The sequence below is a fragment of the Crocodylus siamensis genome, chromosome 1, assembly GCF_052110815.1.
Source record: "Crocodylus siamensis isolate JL-2025a chromosome 1, ASM5211081v1, whole genome shotgun sequence".
In the NCBI taxonomy this organism is placed as follows: Eukaryota; Metazoa; Chordata; order Crocodylia; family Crocodylidae; genus Crocodylus; species Crocodylus siamensis.
This window is the reverse complement of record NC_143395.1, coordinates 182567394-182587964: the sequence shown is the minus strand read 5'-3', so window position 1 is coordinate 182587964 and position 20571 is coordinate 182567394. Positions and strand designations below refer to the sequence as shown.

Sequence of the window (20571 nt, the reverse complement as noted above, 5' to 3'; positions counted from 1 at the left end):
AGTTATATGTTTTTCTCCTTTAAAGGAAAACCCATTTTTAAAGTTTGCTCATGACCCTTTCATATATTCTTGAGACCTTCATTGGTGTCAAAGGTCACGTGACATCACTTCCTGATGTGATGCCACTTCCTGTGAGGTCTTTGAATCTGGCTTGCCGACCCACTGGGTGATAAAAAGTTTGTGATCTGGCCCCACATTCAAAAAGGTTGGGCACCCCTGATCTAGATCATTTATTAATATATTAAAGAGCACTGGTTCGAATATTGAACACTGGGGGACACTGCTGGTCACCGTGCAATGTGTTGACTTGGTTCCATCAACTATCACTCTCTGGGTCCTACCACAGAGCCAGTTCCCCAGCCTTCGGACTTGTCAGATGAATCTTCAGTCTAATCTTTTTCAGACTAAATAATCCTAGTTCTTTCAGTCTTTTCTCATGTATTGTTTCTCAGGCCTCTTAATACAATGTTGCTTGTTTTCCATTGGACTCTATTAATTTGCCCACATCTTTCTTGAAGCAGGGGTCCAAAACTGGACATGGTATCCCAAGTGAGGTGTTACCAGTGCCGAATAGAGTAGGGGAATCACTTTGCTTCATTTGGAAGTGATGCTTCTGTTAAAACAGCCCTGTATATTATTGACTCTGTTTGCAACAAGAGTGTGGTGTTGGCTCATATTCATCTTATGGTCTCCTGTATAACCTACAGATCCTTTTCTGCTGTGCTGCAGCCTAGCCAGTCATTGCTCAGTCTGTTTGTATATTTGTACATACAACTGTTTCATCCAAAGTGCAGGATTTTGCACTTGTCCTTATTGAATTTCATTTAATTGATTATATTCAGATCACTTTTCCAGTTTATCCAGGTTGTTCTGGATTTAACCCTACCCTCCAGAATGTCTAAAGATCTACCCAAGTTGGTGTCATCTGCAAATTTTGCTAAGTGTATGTTCAGTCCCATGATCTAAATAATTAAGATATTAAATAACATAGGACCCAAGACATCTGGATCCTGGGGACCCCTGCTTGATGCCTTCTCCCAAGTAGACCTCAGATCATTGATTACTGCTTGTTGAGCACAATGATGCAACTAAGCATGTATCCACCTTGTAGTACTTTAATCTAGTCTGTATTTTCTTAGCTTGTTAATGAGAATGTTGTGGGAGACCATGCTTAAGTCATGTCACATCCGTTGGTCCTGACCCCCTTGCCTCCCAACAATCTATAAAGTCTGTCATGGAAGGAAATCAGGTTGGTCAGGCATAACTTGCTCAAGCCATGCTTGCTGTTCCTGGTCACTTTGTTTTTCAAGTGCTTAGAAACACAGACCTTGATTACCTGCTCCATAATCTTACCAGGTATTGAGGTCAGACTGAATGGTCTGTTCCCGGATCCCCCTCTAGCTGAGCAGCCACCATGTCTCAAAAAAACTGTCTGTTGCTAGAAGTGACTACCTGCCAATTTGCACCTTCCTGAAAGTTCAGGTCATCTTTGTCTTTGATTGTCTTCTGGCTATCCCTCTTCCATGATCCTGGGGATCTCCTCATGCTCACAGATGGTTTTGAGCCTCATCAACATGTCCTGCCACTCCCTTGCCTAGTTCCTGAGGGAATCCACCAGGAGCCACCTTTCATGCCATAAACACTCCCAGACCTGGCTGTCATTGGCAGGAACATGGAGGTTGTAATCCCCTCAACCTGTTCGAGAGCCTTAGAGGTCTCTACCTCCTTCACTTCCCTAGACAGAGCTTGTACAGATGCATGTGGAAGAGGCTTTGGCAGTGGCTTTGGCATTACAATATCTTCAATATAGTTGAATTTTCTTCTGCCTTCTCCCAGTTCTGCTCCTGTTTCCCTTTTAGAAATTCCTTTTTCCTCTTTTGCCTGCTTCTATTCAGTAATCTTACAGTGAAGGAAGGTTAAGAAGCAGCTGGGGCAAACTCCTGTCTTGTTGATATTTTTTGTTGTTGTTGTTCTGGTGTTGCTGGCTCTCTGGCTAGCATACAATCAAGCAAACATTGCCTCCTTATTTGTCTCCTTGTTCCTACTGTTATCACACTGGCCATAAACAACCTTGCTAAATGGCAGCCAAACAGAACCTAGACCACCAAGCCCAAAACATACACAGCCTTCACTCACTAACATTAATGAACCCTCTCACAGGGCAGCCAAGGCTCTCTGCTCCTCTCCTAAACAAGTATTCACACTCAAACTTCCCTGGTCATTGGCTTCTGGTGCTTCTCACTCTGGCACCACTTTCCTGTGGGTTTCGTGCCATGCAAGAACTCCAAATTCCTATGCGCTTTGGATTTGTCTTTTACTTTTCACCTATTTGTTTTGCTGAAAGCTGAGAGTTAACACTCCAGTGAGATTAATGGTTGGATAAAAAGAGAACCCATCCCTCCCAGAGATTTGTTTCTAGCTGCCGGTGCACCAGAAAGGATATTGCTGCATTCATTTGTACTTGGTTCACATCTACGAGGTGTTTTCCATTTAAATGCAGTGTCTATAAATTAGGTACCCTTGAAATGAAAGCTCACAACTGAATGTCATGCACATCTTCATAAGTTAACCAAGCAGATTTTCCCCAGGAGCTAGGTACTAGTGTTACCATGTCAAAGAACACAAAAGGGAATGGTTGTACAACTTCAAGGAAAGGACCATTTATTTTGCTTATACTCCACTTTGTGAAATTTGGTGCAGTACTTTGCAGGGAAAGGTACTCCATTGTCCTTGCAGCAAACAACCTGCAGAGTCTGGCATGATTGGCAGCAATTCTTTTTGCTTAGGGAAGAGTCCAGAACTGCTGGTGTAGTGGTAGGAGTGAGTCCAGTTTCTCGTCTAGCAGGTGGAGTAAAAATTCCTGTGCTGCTTTACTGTAGAATAATGATAATGTTGGCACAATACCAAATAGGAATAAACTGGCACTGAATAAATATATTTGGCTGGGAAAGGGAAAAGTTGTCTAGGAAAGGAGTAATATCCTGGAATAGCCTCTCGGAAGTAGCTGGGCTGGAAAATTAAGCTACTCTTGAACAGTTAATGAATGGGATTGTATCAGCTGACACCTGTGAAAAAAGGAGCCTGGACTCTGACCCCTCCAGGCCTGTGTTTGGACTGAAAGGGGTGGGGAGAAGGAAGTAAAGGCCACTGTTGTTACAGTTAGTGGGAAGTAAAGTTATAGAACATAGTATGTGTGCGCTGCTGTTGCAGGCCTGTAGCGGTACCAGGCTTATAGCTTTAAACCAGCTAATTAGGGTTCTGGTAGGCATTTAACTTTGGCAACATGAAGCTCTGTGCTGCCTATGTTACCCTGCTTCTTAACAAAGCAGATGGCTATGCTGAGCTCTTGATTCCCACAGCAAGACTGCTACCAGTACCACAGTTTACTTGGGTATGTCTCCATTATGTAGGTGTACCCACAACTGTGTTAAGCCAGACTATAATCAGTGCTACTGACAGCTTCATTTTAGTGTGTGCCAAATTAAATCTACCCTTGGATTTAAAACAGTTCTCATACCACTTTAATTACCATATTTACCTGAATCCAAGATGACTGAGTTTAAGATGACCCCCAAAATAAATTTGTTACAATTTGCCATGTATATAAATTAATTATTGGGGGAGCATCTCGAATTTATCCTCACCATGGCTGCAGCAGGGCAAGTAGTGACGGTCAGGCAGTGGGGGAGTTGAGTGGCCTGGCCCCAGTTGCCTGTCCCTGTCCCCGCCCCCCCCCCCCCCCCAACCGTTGCCCTTCCCTCAGCCTCTGCTCCCCGAAGCCCCTGGACCTCTGGTGCCACTTGACCCTCTGACTCTAGCGCCATTCCGACATGGGGCATAGAACACATGGTTGCTCTGGCTCCAGCCAGGCCATGAAGCAGTGGTTGCAATGGCAGCAGCTCTACTGCATGGCTGGACTAGGGCTAGAGAAACCATGTGTTCCATGCCCTGGGCTAGAGCAGGGCCAGAGCTGCAGGGTAAGCAGCCACATGGGGTGTAGGGATTGAGGAGGCAGGAGCAGAGTCACAACAGTCACTTTCCCTCATCACACTTGTACTTGAATCCAAGATGAGCCCCCCCCCCCATGTTAAATGGGGGGGAATGGGATCTTGTCTTGGATTTGAGTAAATACAATATATCAGTTTAAAAACAGTGCAGCTGAAAATTAATAAATCCCTGTGTGGACACAATTATACCAGTATAGAGGGACCTATATTACTGCCATAGATAAGCAATACCTATATAAAGTTTCTTTATGTTGGAACTGCTGAATATTGCAGGCTGAGGTGGTACAGTTGTGTGTTTTATTTTTTTGAAACAAACTTCAGCCCAGACCAAAGCAGTACAATAACTGTGTAAAGCTGTTCTATGTATAAATCAGGCCTAAGTGTAAAATCGTGCATGAAGAACAGGTCCAGGGAAGTGATACGTCCCCTCTATGCGGCATTGATCAGGCTGCAGTTGCAGTACTGTGTCCAGTTTTGGGCACCACAATTCAAGAGGGATGTGGACAACCTTGAGAGGATTCAGAGGCCACTCGTATGTGGTTAGGGGCCGTATAGGCAAAGCCCTATGAGGAGAGATTGAGGGACCTGGAGCTCTTTAGCCTCTGCAAGGGAAGGCTGTGAGGTGATCTTGTTGCCACCTACAAATTCATTGCGGGGGGGAGCAGCAAGGAATAAGAGATGCTCTGTCTACCAGGGCACCCCTTGGAATAGTTGGGAATAACGACCACATACTGATGGACAGCAGATTTAGGTTGGATATCTGGAAGACCTTATTCCGGCAACTGGAATGGGTTCCAAGGGAGGTGAAGCTGGAATGGGTTCCAAGGGAGGTGGTGCTCTCCCCTACCTTGGAGGTCTTTAAGAGGAGGCTAGACATGGATCTGGCTGGGGTCATCTAACCCCAGTGCTCTTTCCTGCACATGGTGCAGTAACAGTGTCGCCATGGCAATACATGTAGACGTGTGCCCTAAGTTCAGTGACATCAGCCTGGTCAGCTCTGCAGGCATTGCTCCGCCCTTCCCTTTCTCCTCCCCTCCCCCCTTCTCCCCCTCTTTGTATATTTCTTACCCTTGCACTGCTTGTTCAGTAAATGGTATTTTTCTAACAACCAGCAGTGCCCTCATTCTTATGCACCCTAAGCTTATCATCATGCCCCCTTCACCGCCCCTAGGAACCAAAAAGTAGGCATCCAGGCACTTTCTTTCTCCCCCCAAATCAGGCTTCAGTCCTTTGTAGCCTGCTTCAGTTTATTGAACTTATGCTTAAAAAACAAGTGAAAGCAGAAACGTGACAAAATGCCCCCGGCCACAGGTCACTCACCCCCTGGGACTTGAAGCACAAGTGCAATCTTTTTCCCCTCACCCACTGTGAGGCAAGCTGGGCTGGTTGTGCACTCCTGCTGTCTGGTGTTGGAGCCACAGAGTATTTTCAGAGAGTTGTGAACCAGTTCCAAATCAGTGATGTTTTGGAACAGTTCAGTTATGTCTGTCTGCGCTCCAACTCTCACTCTGCAAATCCAACTAACCCATAGGGTTTAAATCTTCACCACTATCTGGCATCTTGCATTGTCGTTTACACTTGAGTAAAGTGACTGCAAAGTAAGTGCTAGATGCTACCATTTTGATTTGGTTGGCAGTCTATTACACTTAAAATCATAGAAAATTAGGGTTGGAAAAGACTTCAGGAGGTCATGTAGTCCAACCCCCTGCTCAAAGTAGGACCACCCCCAACTATATTAGCCCAGCCAAGACTTTGTCTAGCTGTTTTAAAAACCTCTAAGGATGGAGATTCCACCACCTCTCTAGGTAACCTCTTCCAGTCCTTCACCACCCTCCTAGTGACAGTTTTTCCTAATATCTAACCTAAACTTCCTTCCTGCAACTTGAGACAGTTGCTCCTTGTTCTGTCATCTGCCACCACTGAGAACAGTCTAGATCCATCCTCTTTGGCACCCCCATTTTAGATAATTTAAGTCTGCTATTATGGCCCGCCTCAGTCTTCTCTTCTGCAGACTAAATAAGCCCAGTTCCCTCAGCCTCTCTTCATAAGTCATGTGTCCCAGCCCCCGAACCATTTTCACCGATCTCCACTGGACTCTTTCCAACTTGTCCACATCCTTTCTGTAGTGGGAGGCCCAAAACTGTACACAATACTCCAGATGTGGCCTCACCAGTGCAGAATAGAGAGAATAATCACTTCCCTCTGTCTGCTGGCAATGCTCCTACTAATGCAGCCCAGTATGCCATTAGCCTTTTTTCCAGCAAGGTCATATTGCTGACTCATATCCATCTTCTTGTCCACTGTAACCCCAGGTCGTTTTCTGCAGAGCTGCAGCTTATCCAGTCAGTCCCCAGGCTGTAGCACTGCATGGGGTTTTTCTCTCCTAAGTGCAGGACTTTGCATTTGTCCTTGTTGAACCTCATGAGATTTCTGTTGGCCCAAACCTCCTGTAGCAGACCCCCACCACCTTGTTGCTCTCCCCTCTGACGTTTGTCCCCTAGTTCCTTTGTTAGGTGTAGATGACCACAAAGATGGTTTCATAGTTGATGGGGTCAGAAGGGACCTGAACAGATCATCAAGTGCGACCCCCTGCCATGGGTAGGAAAGGATGCTGGGGTCAAACGACCCTGGCTAGGTGATTATCGAGCCTCCTTTTGAAGACCCCCAGGGTAGAAGTGAGCACCACTTCCCTTGGAAGTTGGTTCCAGATCCTAGCCACCCTGACTGTGAAGTAGTGCCTCCTGATATCTAGCCTGAATCTACTCTCCATCAACTTATGGCTGTTATTCCTTGTTACTCCTGGTAGTGCTTGGGGAAACAGGGACTCTCCCATAGCCTGCTGGTCTCCCTTGTCTGGTTTGTAGATGGCCACCAAATCCCCCCTCAGCCTTCTCTTGTGAAGGCTGAACAGGTTCAGGTCCCATAGCCTCTCCTCGTAGGGCCTGCGTTGCTGCCCCGATCATGCGAGTGGCCTTCTTCTGGACCCTCTTGATGCTGTCCACATCCCTTCTGAAGTGTGGTGCCCAGAACTGGTCGCAGTAGTCCAACTGTGGCCTGACCAGTGTAACAGAGGGGGAGGATCACCTCCTTGGACCGGCTCGTGATACATCTGTGGTTCCATGACAAGCTGCGGTTGGCCTTCCTGACCGCGTCCTCACATTGGCAGCCCATGTTCATTTTAGCATCAATAATGATGCCAAGATCCTTTTCTGCCTCTGTGCTGACTAGAAGGGAGTTCCCCAGCCTGCAAGTATGGTGCTGGTTCTTCCTCCCCAGTTGCAGTACCTTGCACTTGTCGGTATTGAAGCCCATCCTGTTCTCATCCGCCCACGCCTGTAACCTGTCTAAATCTAGTTGCAGCCTGTCTCTCTCCTCTAGCGTGCCCACTTCTCCCCACATCTTAGTGTCATCCATGAATTTGAACAAGGTGCTTTTCACCCCCTTGTCCAAGCTGCAGGTGAAGATGTTGAACAGTGTGGGCCTGAGGACCAAGCCCTGGGGGACCCCACTGCCCACATCTCTCCTGGTCGAAAAAGACCCATCCACCACCACTCTCTGGGTGCGGCCCTTCAGCCGATTTGTGACCCATCTGGCAGTGTAGGCATGGGGAGATGCAAGATAATAACAAATTAAGCTAATTGGTTAAACTGAAGTGGCCTTAACTTTAGTGAAATAAAAAGGAATGAGATCAGAAGCTGACCTGGTATGTACAGATTCCTTCTTTTCAAACATAATCTGTAGGAACGAACTGCTGAAAAGTTGCTGATCAGAGGAGTTGCATGTTTGAAAGAGAATAAGCACAACTGGTATCTGCAGATGTGTTTAGAGCAGGTATGGTCATAATATGCCTCATTCAGATCTCAGCAGTGGCTGTGCCTCAGGAGTTTTCACCTTTGCTATCTTAATGTCTGCTGTATTGGGGAATTATTTTTGCTGTTGGGGGCAAGGAAAGCTAGTTGGGCTAATAAGTTCTAATTTTTTTTTGAAGGCCACAGTATGTAGCATGTATTGGTACAGTTATGTAAGGCAGGCTGACAAGGAAATAGAACAGTGTGTCTCTGAGACTAATCCAAGAGAACTGCTGGGAGTCAGGCTGGTAAAATAGTGTTCAACACACCCTCTACTTCCTTTTTTTCCTTTTGGGGCCACAGATTGATTGATTTGTGGAGAGCAGGCAAGATGCGAGCTTTGACACCAGCCAATGGTGTCTGCTGTCATCATGTGTTTACCTTGCTTGCGTAACACAGAGCCAGCCCCCATCTCAGCTAGCATGCATTACCAAATGCTTAAGTAAAAGCACACAGAGCAGAGGCTCTGTCTGATAGTTGCTAGGGTTTATAAAGAATTCGCCTGGAATTTGGTGGATCTAATTTTAATTAAAAGGCTGATTTAGTCTCCTGCTTTTTATACTGTGGAGAAATACAGGAAGAAGAAAGAAGTGCTGGTAAGTATCTGGAGGTGGTGTCTCAGCAGTCTCTCTTTTTTTGTTTTAATGTCACATTTCTGTCTTGTACTTCAGGTTGATTTGAGAGCCTTGTAAAAAAGAAAAAAAAAAGTGTTGCCTTCTGTGAGAAATTCAAAGCAGTGTTTTTCTTCAAAGTGATGCAGCAAAATATGAGATGGTGGTGTGCATTTGTAGGTTTTCCATCCAAAGTAAGTAGCAAGAGGCTTTCAAATTGCATATTAAATGGTGAACAGCCTGTGTCTTTGAAAGTATGTGAAGGTATTTACTGGGCATTCCAGCTTGTGAATGAGAAGTGATTGAAACAGTATTCTCTAATGAAAGGATTACTAAGCACAGTCTTTTAGAGAAAGCTGTTAAATATTTAACTTCTTTATTAACATTTAAAAATAAGGCAGATTGCTGGTTTCTCCATCTATTAGTATAAAGTGGTTATGTGAACATGTATTATTGTCATAAGAGCATCTGTTATCTAAACAACAACCTTGTACACTGCCTATTCATTAAATGCAAGTTGCGGGGAGGAAGGTTTTCAAGACCATAAAGTGGGTGGGTTCTTTTCTTTTCTCCACATATTCTTATATATTGCACATTAGACCTCTGTGGATTGTACAGTAGATCTCCATGTTACACAACCCATTGAATTCTCCATCCACTTTAAAAAAAAAAGTTTTAAAATGAAATGTGAAGGTTTTTATTATTTTTTTTTTTTATCATTTTTTTTTCTGTATTTTGGCAGTCTTTCCAGAGCCCTGTCCAAAATTCCTTAGTGTTGGAAATGAAAGTTTGATACTAGCATCAAATCTGAGAACATTTTTAAGATGATAATACACTAAAATTTCTGGGTGCCTTTCTCTTATTTCAATACTGAGAACTCAGAGCAGCATATAATGGACCTTTGTTCTGCACAGAATTAGATTCTTCCTGATCTTTGCCCCTTGGGAAGCTGGTCTTTAACCATAGGTAACTGTGTGAGCAGAGAAGCTGTACTTTTGGCTGGTAGCTTTGTAATACAAATGTAGAACCCAAGATGTAGACATGCAGTACTGTATTAATGAAGAGAGTTGTTGTGTCGTCATTATGTACTTTCTGCTTCTCAAACCATTTCTTTAGATCACGGGTTTACATACCACTTTCACAGCTTATGTTAAGTCTGAGTGACTGCTCCAAAGAGAGATTATCCCAATTTCTTTAAAAATCGTGAGCACAATGAAACCTGAAAATTTAAGAACCTTCGCAAGTAGCTTATGAGTAATTTTTAGTCCAGTTCATCACAGTTAGTTATTTTAACTGAGTTAAGTTTGCAACATTTGGCACTAGTGCTGCAGGAAAAGCTCTATAGTTCAATTGTAGGCTTAGTGCAAAATTCTATGGTTTGTATTATTAATCGTAAAACTGACCTGGATGCAAGGATGGCTAAACTACTAGTTAATATCCCACTTTGGGACTGGCTAGGACTTCCCAACTAACAAGGTTATATGGTAATAACACAGTGGAAGCTTTAAAATAGCCACCCTTTGCTAGAAGATAGATGTTTTCAGCTACCCACACACGGTATCTGAATTATATCGTTTATAATCCGTGGGAGTATATCGTGGCTTCCTCAGAGGAGGATCAGCTGTTAATTTTCATAACAGAAAAATATGCTGGAATTTTTTTTCCAGTAAATATTTTCAAATGCAAATGGATTTATCAGTTTCTTAGGCTGGTGCATTGGCTATTACATAACATTTTTTTTCTCCTGTGTGTGGGTTTAGCACAGTTGGCCAGATTATGATCTCATCGTTGTCAGTTCAGTGCAACATTTCAAGTCAGTAGAACCACAATCAAATTCTATTTTAGTATACATAGGTGTCTTTTTGCCCCCTTTTCCCAAAGAGAACTGATTTTTGTTGTATTGTAGCAGAAATTTTTACCATAGTTTGTAAATTAGCAGCACATCTGCTAAAATGTTTGGTTCATTGGACAGAACTATTACTTCATGCTTTCTCTAGTTTATGAAGTTTCAAAGAGTAACTGACAATACTTGTATTGTACTTACGTTAATTGAACAAAATGTGGAGGTGAGGCCACACTGATTGTCAACTCTATGAAAGTGACCAGTTGTATTGACACTTCACCATCTATATTTCAGTGCAAGACAGTAGACTGACTCACATGCATAAAGTTACTCCCCTTCATAAACAGTACCAGGTTAGGGCCTTCCATTCATGATTTGACTTCCATGCTTTTTTTAAGATTAACGGCCTGCTAACAGTAGGATTTTTACCAAGAATATGTTAGTTCTGCTCTTCATTTATTAGGGGTAATACTGGCAGAGTCTAAAGGCACAGAAGTTGGTAGATCTTGATCAAGCCATCTGTCATTTTTGGTATGCATTATGGCAGTGGATGAGCAGTCCTTTCTAGTTCAGTATCCAAACTTTTTTTTTTTCTGTTTTCTGTCATAAAAATGTTGAAAATAAAATAAAAATATCTTGTGCATACAGTGAGTTCCAAAGCTTTTTTTGTTGGCTATGTACATAGAGGGAATGGAACATGTAGTATATTCCCTTTCTCAGCGTCTAAACTGTGTGAGGCCAATCCACCACCACTGATCTTAAATACAAAACGAACTTTGACTCTATTTTCAGTAATGAAAAATTATGGAGACAAAAAATAAAACAGTCTTCCTTTTTAGAATGCTGAATTCCTACTACTGATATCACAGCACCCTAACAGTCAGTCTTATCATTGTACTGTGCTTACTGACCCCCAAGTAATTTAATAGCCAGGTGCTATATACAGTCCACAGAATTTAAAGCTCTGAATATGTTTGCGGATACAAGTATTTGTTTTAAGAAAAAAACAGAGAAATACTGAAACAATAGATTAAATAGATGTATGCCTTGTACAATAGTGTTTGTTTGTTACCTACTGTTTAAGCCAGGTAATGATTTCAGTAAAAACAGTACTGTAGTGATTTTTTTTTTTGAGAAAGATATTACAATAAAAATGGGGGAAAATAATCAGTTGTTAGAATTTAACTCTCCAATTAGTGTGGTTTGTTATCATTTATACAGAACCCAAAGCCAAGAGTATAAGCTAATGCATTGAAAAACTTTCATACTAGGTAGGGCCTCGATCTTCTATCTATTATTCAAGAATTCAGAAGTAACTGCAACTTCCATGAAGTTACAGTAATGTAAATCAGGTCTGTAATCTCGTCCAGGAGGTAAAGTATCACCTGAAAAAATATAGGAATGTCAGAAACTGGGGACATCAAGTGTGCTTTTGTGGATAGTAATCTGCCCTTGGAAACAAGACACCTGCTTCAGAGTGATAGGAATGTGAGGGAGAATGTAGTGTTGTACTTGTATACATGAATTATTGGAAAAGCATAGCTTCTTGATCCTATGAACTTCAAGCACACAAATTGTCTTGTGAAAGTTGATGGGACTATTTGTCAATTTAAGCATACGCTTGTTTTGCAAAATGAGGGTCTAATTCTATTTTAATGGTATAACTACATCACTAACTATGCAGTTCTCTTTATACTTCTCTGTAATATACAAGCACCTCTATTGTTGTGACCAAATACATTTTAGTTTATCAGAACTGAATGTATAAATTGAAGGGCAAGATTGTACCTACTTGTTTTTTTTTTTTTCTTTACTAGTAAAAATCTTTGAATGTAAATGAATAAAGAATGAGAGCCTGGACACATGGCACTTCCAGCAGCATAACATGTATTGTTTACGGAGTAGAGACCTGATGTGTAGCTTACGGGAACCCAGTCTAGAGTTATCCCTGATAACTCCCTAGAGTTACTGAGTGGAAAGCAAAGCAACACTAAGGAAGTTATACTACTTTAGGTATCCTGTATCCACTTTTATCCTAGGGTACCTGTTTGCTCAATTACTGGTGCCCCACCACTTCATGGTGAAAGAATATATAATAAACAACTGCAGCAGCTACCAGGAGAGACCTGATCATCTGTCCACTCTGGACACCAATGTCAATTGCATCAGCTTGCAAAACAGAGTTATACTGGTGTTGACATGTCACATGTCCAGGGTCTCAGACATGTAAATGTAAAAATAATTGCATTTTTATCTGGAATTGCTTCTTGTGCACCTATCTAGATCCCTGTTCCAAGTGAATGAGGAATGAGATTTGTGAGGACTTCATTATTTCTTCATGCAGAATTAACATTTTATAGAATTTTGCAGTTGGCAAGCATCAGATCTGCTGTCCTTGTATTATTAAGGAATAGAAATAAAGATTTTTAGACTTTATAGATGTAGAACATAAAGAAAATACTGCAATACCCAGTGATACCAGTTAGTTTTGCTTTTGCTACTGAATCAGCATTTTTTTTCTTTAAAGCACTCTGTCAATGAATACACTGTGAAAGGTTGTTTTTTTTTTTCAATTTGCAGGATTTTAGAAAAGGCCAGTTTGGCACTAAATACAGTTGCTAACAGCCCATAATGCTGGCTCTGTGTTTAGAAAATGACGGTAATTTTATTACAAAGAAACTTTTATTCTAGTATTTTTAGCTCACAGCAGAGTATTTAATGAACCTCTGCTTAGGCCTGTTGAACTCCCCCCCCCCTTTCAGCTTTCATTTTTGTTTGTATTTATTAAAGCTGCATTTGAGTTAGCTGTTGTGTAGACTTATGAATGAATTCACAAAAGGCGATGCACCAGCCAGATGCCACTCAGAATCTATAGATTTGTAATAGTAGCCACAAGGAAGTGTAATATGTATACAAGGGACCATGTAATCAGAAAAGGCACTTAAATAAGTAACTGAGAATCTGATGCTGAAGTATAGCTGGCAAAAAAGAAAAAGTGAGTACTAAATTGTCATGGTCCCAGCCTTGCAAATACTTGGGTGTGTGACTTTACTTTTACTGGCATAAGTAATCCCATCAAATCAAGTAAAGCTGTTCATATGGCAAAATGTCTGCATGGTTTGGTCTCTGAAGCAGAGGTCTCTTAAATGAAAAAATTATGTACTGTTACCTGCTCTCTGAACAGTCTAATAATCTTCCCTTCTAACTTTATAAAAATGTATGCAGACAAGTTGCTGATTTTTGTATTTAAAAGATCTATGTTCTGTACAGTTGACTAGGAACACATGAAGAGCCTTGTATGTGGCTTAATGGAGAGTTCCTGTCACAGTGGACCCTGACCTGGTTATGGCCAGTAGGTGCTACTGTAACATGAACATTGGTGGGAAAGAAGCAGTTTTCACCTTCAGCCCACATCTATCCTCTGCTATTTGTGTAGTATATTCTGCCTGTACTTTCCAAAGAGAAATGTGTAGGAGGGGACCTTGAAAGACGTTGGGGAAGCTTCAGGATGGGTGTGCTCAATTGCTGCAGGTCTAAAACACTGTTACCTCCAAGTACTCTAAGCTTTGATAATAGGTGTTTTCTTGTTTTTACTGACTGAACTGAGTCAAATGGTAAATCTGACAGAAGCTTCCTTGTAGTGGAAAAATTAGGGGCAAAGTTGGTGGATCAGGAGGTCTCTAACAACAAAGTATTTATATATGTATTTATTTTATTTGAGATGTATGCCACCCTACCTAACAAAGGCTCAGGGTGGCTTATAATGTACAAAACAGGAGAAACAGAACAACTCAACAAGGAAACTGTTGTCCTTTGAAATTGAGATGGCAATGACATTGGTTGGTTTGGTTTCTCTGAGCCACCTGAGTAGCCACATTGTGCTTTGAACTGTCTGTAGCATGCTGAGCAAAAGATGCTGCTTTGAGTTGCTTGGTTAACAGCAGACATACTGCTGTTGTGAGAGAGATGCTGTTTGAGCTTCTGTTCTGCCTCAGCAGTTGTCTTCTGCTCATAGGCTGCAACTCTAGTATGGATGAGGCTTTGTCAGGTGGAACAATCGTAAGCGAGATCTTCTCAAGACTGAGTCAATGCTGAAACATTTCAAGGAGGACTTGAGGGAGTCCTTAAACATTTCTGGCCTCCCCAAGAGCCCTTTCCCTCCTTTAGCTAGCCATAGATCTTTGGCAGTTGCTCATCTGACTTCCTAGTGACATGGCCTGCCCATCTCATCTGTGATTTCATCAACAGAGTGTGGATACTTGGAATGCCTGCCCGCGTGAGAACCTCAGTGTCTGGGATCTTGTTTTGCCATCTTATCCTCATCAGTTTCCTCAGACAGCCCATGTGAAAGTGGTTCAGCATGGTGTCCATACACCATCCAGGTTTTGCATGCATACTTCCGGACTGGCAACACAGTAGCTTTGTAGATGTTCAGTTTTGTTTGTTGACTGACACTCTCCCACATTTACACATAGTCTGCCGAAGGCCATGCTTGCCTTGGCAATTCTGGCATTTGTTTCATCATCAATGTGAACTACACATGACAGTGCACTGCTGAGATAAATGAACTTTTCCACTGCCTGGAGGGTTTGGCCTTTTACTGTGATGGTAGACTCTACGTAAGGCTTTCCTGGTGCAGGCTGGTGTATCACTTCTGTTGTCTTAGTGTTGATTGTGAGACCAAACATGTCACATTTTGTAGAGAAATTGTCCATACTCGTTGCATGTCAACCTCTGATTTGGCATTCAGGGAACAGTCATCAGCAAACAGAAGATCATGAACAGTCTCTTCCTTTAACTTTGTCTTCACCTGTAGTCTCCTCAGTTGGAAGAGTTTGCCATCAGTTCAGTATCTGATGTCAATCCCAGTGTCACGGTCACAAAAGGCATCTGTAAGCATGGCAGAGGATGTCATACTGAAGAGGGTTGGGGCCAGTATACAGCCCTGCTTGACTCCATTTGTGAGTGGGAATGGTTCAGATGACTCATCATCCACAGTGCAAACAAGCATGTCATCATGAAATTGCTGAACCATAGCAGTGAATTTCTCTGAGTAACCAAATTTTGCTGTGATCTATCAAGGACCTTCCCAACTGACTATCAAATGCTTTTGTCAAGTTGGTGAAAGTCATATACAGGTTGGAATTCAGTTCCTAGCATTTCTGTTGAAGTTGATGAGCTGCAAAAATCATGTCTGTGGTTCTGTGTCCTTTCCTGAAGCCACATTGACTCTCAGACAAACCCGGATTTTGCTGGCTATTGACAGCAAGGAGATGACCTGATGGTTGTCACAGGATTATCTATTGCCTTTCTGCTTGTACAAGTAGACAATGGATGCATCCTTGTACTCCTGGGTATTGTTCCTTGAGTTCACATTAACTGGAAGAGTTCAGTCAGTTTCAGAGCCACATGTGAGCCGCCAGTCTTGTTAGACCTCTGCTGGTGTGGCATCTGCTCCAGGTGCTTTGCCATTTGACAGCTGGTGAATTGCTTTCACACGCACTAATCCTCTGACATTGATTGAAAGAGATATGTTAATGTCTGTCTGGGACAGTCCATCAATTGCCTCCTCACTAATAGATGAATTGTAGATTGAGGATGTCGATGAAGTGTTCTGCCCATTTTTGTAGTATCTTTCCTTTGTTATTGCACAGTGTGGTGCCATCAGCACTCAGTATTGTAGATGTTCATGATGATGACTGTTGTTGTCTTCAGAGCATCATAGAGATTCCTCATAGTATTCCTGTCTGTGTAGGACTGATTCTCATTTGTCTTGTTACTCAGCGATGAGTTTTGCATCTCTGAGTTTGTGTTAGACAAACCTCTTGATGTTGTTGAAGGATGCGTTCTTAGATGTTGAAGTGCTGTCTTCTAAATAGGCCTTATGGCCAGTGTTTCTCATTCAGTAGTCTTCCTGTGTTAGTATCACTTTCATCAAACCAGTCTTGATTTTTTTACATGTGGTGGGACCAAGGATATAGGATGCAACTGGGTACAGAGAGTCTCTGAAAGATGCCCAGTTTCCCTCAATGTTATTAGAGTAGACATCAGTTGTTACTAGCTGGTTGCTCAGTTCTTCAGCAAATGCCTGTCTCACATTCTCCTGTTTCAGTTTGGAGAAATTGAGCTTTTTGACTTTTTTTTGCCTTGTGGTAGTCTACTAGGATGTATCTGGATATTCAGCTTGGAGATCTGAGTCTGTGGTCAGTCCAGTATTCTGCATTTCTGGCCTTTGTCACTCTGACATCCTGTCTGTCTCTTCTCCTGATGATGATATAATCAGTGAGATGCCAGTGCTTGGAGTACAGATGCATCCAAGATGTCTTGTTGCAGCTTGGCAGGTGGAAGACTGCGTTGGTGATGAGGAAATTGTTTGGTGCATTTCCTCAGCAGGAGGAGCCTGTTGCTGTTGCACTTCCCAAGGCCACTTTTTCCAGTGATGCCTGGTGATCTGCTGCAACTCTTAACATTTAAAATCACTGAAGATGATTAGCTTGTCTGCCTTCAGCACTTCTGTGATTTCTCATAAAATGTATTTGATAAAATCAAATTTTTCATAATATTTGTCCTTAATCACATCTGGGTTGGTCATGGTTGGTGCATAGGTGCTGATGATAGTTGCACATCTTTGCCCAGACAGTGGGAGTCTCATTAGCATGAGTCTGTCATTCACTCTCTTTGGGAGGTTTGTATGCTTGCTGACTAGCTGTGTTTTGATGGCAAACGCAACACCAGTTTCATGTTGCTCTACTACAGCCACTCCAGCAGGTGTTGCCAACTCCTTTTTCAATGAATTGTCCTTCAGCTAGACGAGTTTCATTCAGGGCTGCTATCTGAATGTTGAACCTGGACAGTTCTCTACCAACTAGAGCTGTTCTCTCTGATCCATCTGCTATTGTGCAGTCCATTAGTGTGTGCACATTCCAACCACCAATGGCCTGTGGTGTCATCTTTGTCTTTTTTGTCATTGTGTGTGATTTTTGACCACTATAGTGGGATCCAAGTGAGCTGTGGTATTCTGACCAGGGTTAAGGTGAAGCAGACAATGTTTTAAGGCACCTTTTCTAGCCCCTTCCTCAGGCTACATAGGTGAGCAGTGTGATCCTAAATAGGGCTACTCATTCACCCAGGGGGCTGCCAAATTCCACTGCTGTTCCAGTCTAGTAAAAAGCAACCTTGTGCCCTGAGCTGCCATGTGCAGGTCTGCAGCTACAACTCCCAGTGTATCCACATCAGCTCCATCGCTCGCATCACCGTAGGACTTGAGGGTGTCTATGGGAGGTCTAGAGATGATGTCATGACTTGCACATCAGTTAGATTTAAGTGAGGGAAAGTTGTACAGAGCCACCCTTGCTCTGTCATCTAGGCCTGTCTGAATCCAATGGCACAATGGTATTGAGATGTCTGGAGACAAATGCGTGGATGGATGGATGGCCAGCCATCAGGTCCTGCAGCACCCAAATGGATGCCCTGCACTGTCCACACAGCTCTTGCTATTTGCCTTTACAGCTGGGGATATGATCATATCTGCTTAGCTACCTGATCCACCAGAGAGGACTTTCCAGAGAGCCAGGTGTAGCTGTCCACTCTGGTCAACAGTCTGGCTCTGTTCTTACTTTTATTTTGGGGTTAGCTCCCCTAGCCTTTCTCACCAAGGGGTAACCCTCAAGGCATCAGGGGCTGGGGTTTAGGGCACCCCAGACTTGCCCTTCCCTGGGCTTTGACCCTGGTGGCACTTTCTGAGGGCTACTCCACCACAAGCAGTTCTGCCACAGTGACCCCAAACCCGACGAGGGTGCAGTTTTCAGTCATACCCAGGACCAAAAGGAAACTAGAACATCAGCATAAACCAGCCCCCATACCATAGTTTTGTTTACTAAATGCCTGCCCAAATAAGATGTTATAGTGCGTCCAAAACGTCCAGGCTTGGATCCTGGTGGGCTTTGTAAGAAAGAGTTTCATAGTGACTCCTGACAATGACATCCCCTGTATTGTGCCACCTGTGTTTGGCTACTTGCAAAACATTGCTGGTAACTGAGCTTGGGAATTGTTATGCAGCAAAAGGAAGAACAGTAAGACAGCTACCAAACTTCCTTGTGCCTGTGCTGAGATCTTAACTGTCCATGTTCCAAGATGATTGATCTTTTTGATGTGACATTTCTAGGACTTCTGTTTCTGTCATTTTTGCCTTTTATTCTTGTTTGACCTTTTTTCTTTTTTGTGGTGTGTTTGTCTGGTTATGAATGATTTTTAAAAGTATGATACAGATGATCATAGAAATTCAGGATCTTGAAGCAAAAGGGGCTTATTAGATAATTCAGTGCATCTTTCTCTGCCAGTTCAGGAGGGTTCCCTGAAGGTAAATTCTTACGTATTTTGTCTAGTTCTAAATAATTCATGAAAACAGCCTTCATCCACTGCCTAGAGGATGTTATTCCAGAGCCTGTTAGCTGATGACAGTACCCTGAGAAAGCAATATTTTCAAGTGATGTGAAATTTCAGCAGGATTATTCTTTGTATTAGAAGATTTCATTGAGATGTAATTACTGCAAATTCTGTTGAAGAGTCTACAAGCATTCCTTTTTTAAAACATGCAAATGATTCTTTGCAAGTTGTGGCAGTTCCATCATTGAACGTTTTTTGTTTTGTTTTGTTTTGTTTTGTTTTCAAGTGCAAGTTAGGCACCGAGATGCTCTAAGCATTTTTTTTTTTTAAATTGTCTTAAAATCAGTAAATATAAAGACAAACACAATGCGAGGGCTTTGCCTATAGTTGAATTTCAGCTGCTGGTACAGACCTCTTATGTAGAAACAGTGTGCACAGGTATGAATTGTATTACCTCAGCATAGTCTGGGTGTATACTAGGAGCTTAGGAATCATAGGAGAGTAGGGCTGGAAGGGACCTTGCAAGGTTACCTACTTCAGCTCCCTGCTCATGGCAGGATCAACCCTGACTAAACCATCCTAGACAAGTGTCTGTCTAACCTGCTCTTGAAAAATTCCAAGGAAGGCAATTCTACAGCTTGTCTACGTAGCCCAGTGGTTCCCAACTTTAGGTCGCGACCCAAATGAGGGTTGCGGGGGCGATGCCGACGGTGCTGCACACAGAGGACAAGCCACACCGTGTACTGGGAGCTCCCCCATTCCCAGGCCACTGCACTCCGCTCCCAGCAGCAGGTCGCAGCAAAAAAAAAGGTTGGGAACTACTGATAGAGCTTGTTCCAATGCTTGACCACCTTGTAGTCAGGAAGTTCATTCTATTCCCCAACATAAATTTCCTCTGATGCAATTTAAAGCCATTACTCTTAGTCTTGTCCCATACAGTCACAGAGAACAATCTCTTTCCATCACCCTTCAAGTGTTTGAAGACTGTTATCAAATCTCATTCAGTCTTCTTTTCTCTAGACTAAATAACCATAGTTCTTTCAACCTGTCCTTTGTAATTTATGCTTCCCAAGCCTCTAATACAGGGGCAGGCAATTATTTCAAGTGGAGGGCCAGTTACTGAGTTTTGGCAAGCCATTGAGGGCTGCATGGTAGGCAGCTAGGAGCAGAAAAATATTAATTTTCTAAATTTTTTAGGGGCCCACGGGCCAGATAGAATGGCCCGGCGGGCTGCATTTTGCCCATCCCTGCTCTAATAGTCCTTATTGCTCTGTTGGACTCTTTCTTATCTGTCCACCTCCTTCTTGCGGTTGGACACAGTATTCCAGGTGGGTCACACTAGTCCTGAAGAGTGGTGGAATCACTTCTCTTGATTTGCATGAGACACTCCTGTTAAAGCTGACACCAGACTGTTGTATTTTTACAACAAGAGCACACCATTGTCTTGTATTCAGCTGGAGGTTCAAGAGGTGGCAGAGGCTTGCTCTGTTAAATATAAAATCCTCATGCAGAACAGGCTCAAGTTTAATTGCATATGCAGGGTGAAATTTGGAGTGATTGCAGTGGTGTGAGTTGCATGTCAGTTTAAGTGAGTGTAACATGCATAGCAAAGGCATGGAAGGGAGAGTCCTGCAGGAAACATAGCCAAGATGGTGGAAGAAAAAGCTTGAGGGCCTTCCCTTTGGCCTTCCTTGTAAGTGGCTGTAGTACATGTACCAGTAAGTCACAGTGTGTAACTTAATGTCAACATGCAAGGCAGTTCTGGATTTGTCGCACTTGTCTATGTTGTAGAAGTAGCATTCCTGGCTTACATTGGAGTTTTGACTGTGTATTACTTCTGAAAATCAGGGTGTGGTGTTTAGATACTTAGGCTTGAA

The 20571-nt window shown here is 42.7% G+C and overlaps 1 protein-coding gene across 5 annotated transcripts in view; it reads left to right on the top strand.

Moving 5' to 3' along the window:
* Nucleotides 1–20571, top strand: part of PELI1 (pellino E3 ubiquitin protein ligase 1) — a 70924-nt gene that overhangs the window by 32149 nt on the left and 18204 nt on the right. Inside the window, exon 1 of one of the 5 annotated variants that reach the window (XM_090050542.1) lies at nt 8324–8451. The exons of the other annotated variants lie outside the window; for them this stretch is intronic. The gene's annotated coding sequence lies outside the window, so the exon portion shown is untranslated. Of the gene's footprint in view, nt 1–8323; nt 8452–20571 lie in introns of those variants that run through there. 5 annotated transcript variants of the gene reach the window in all.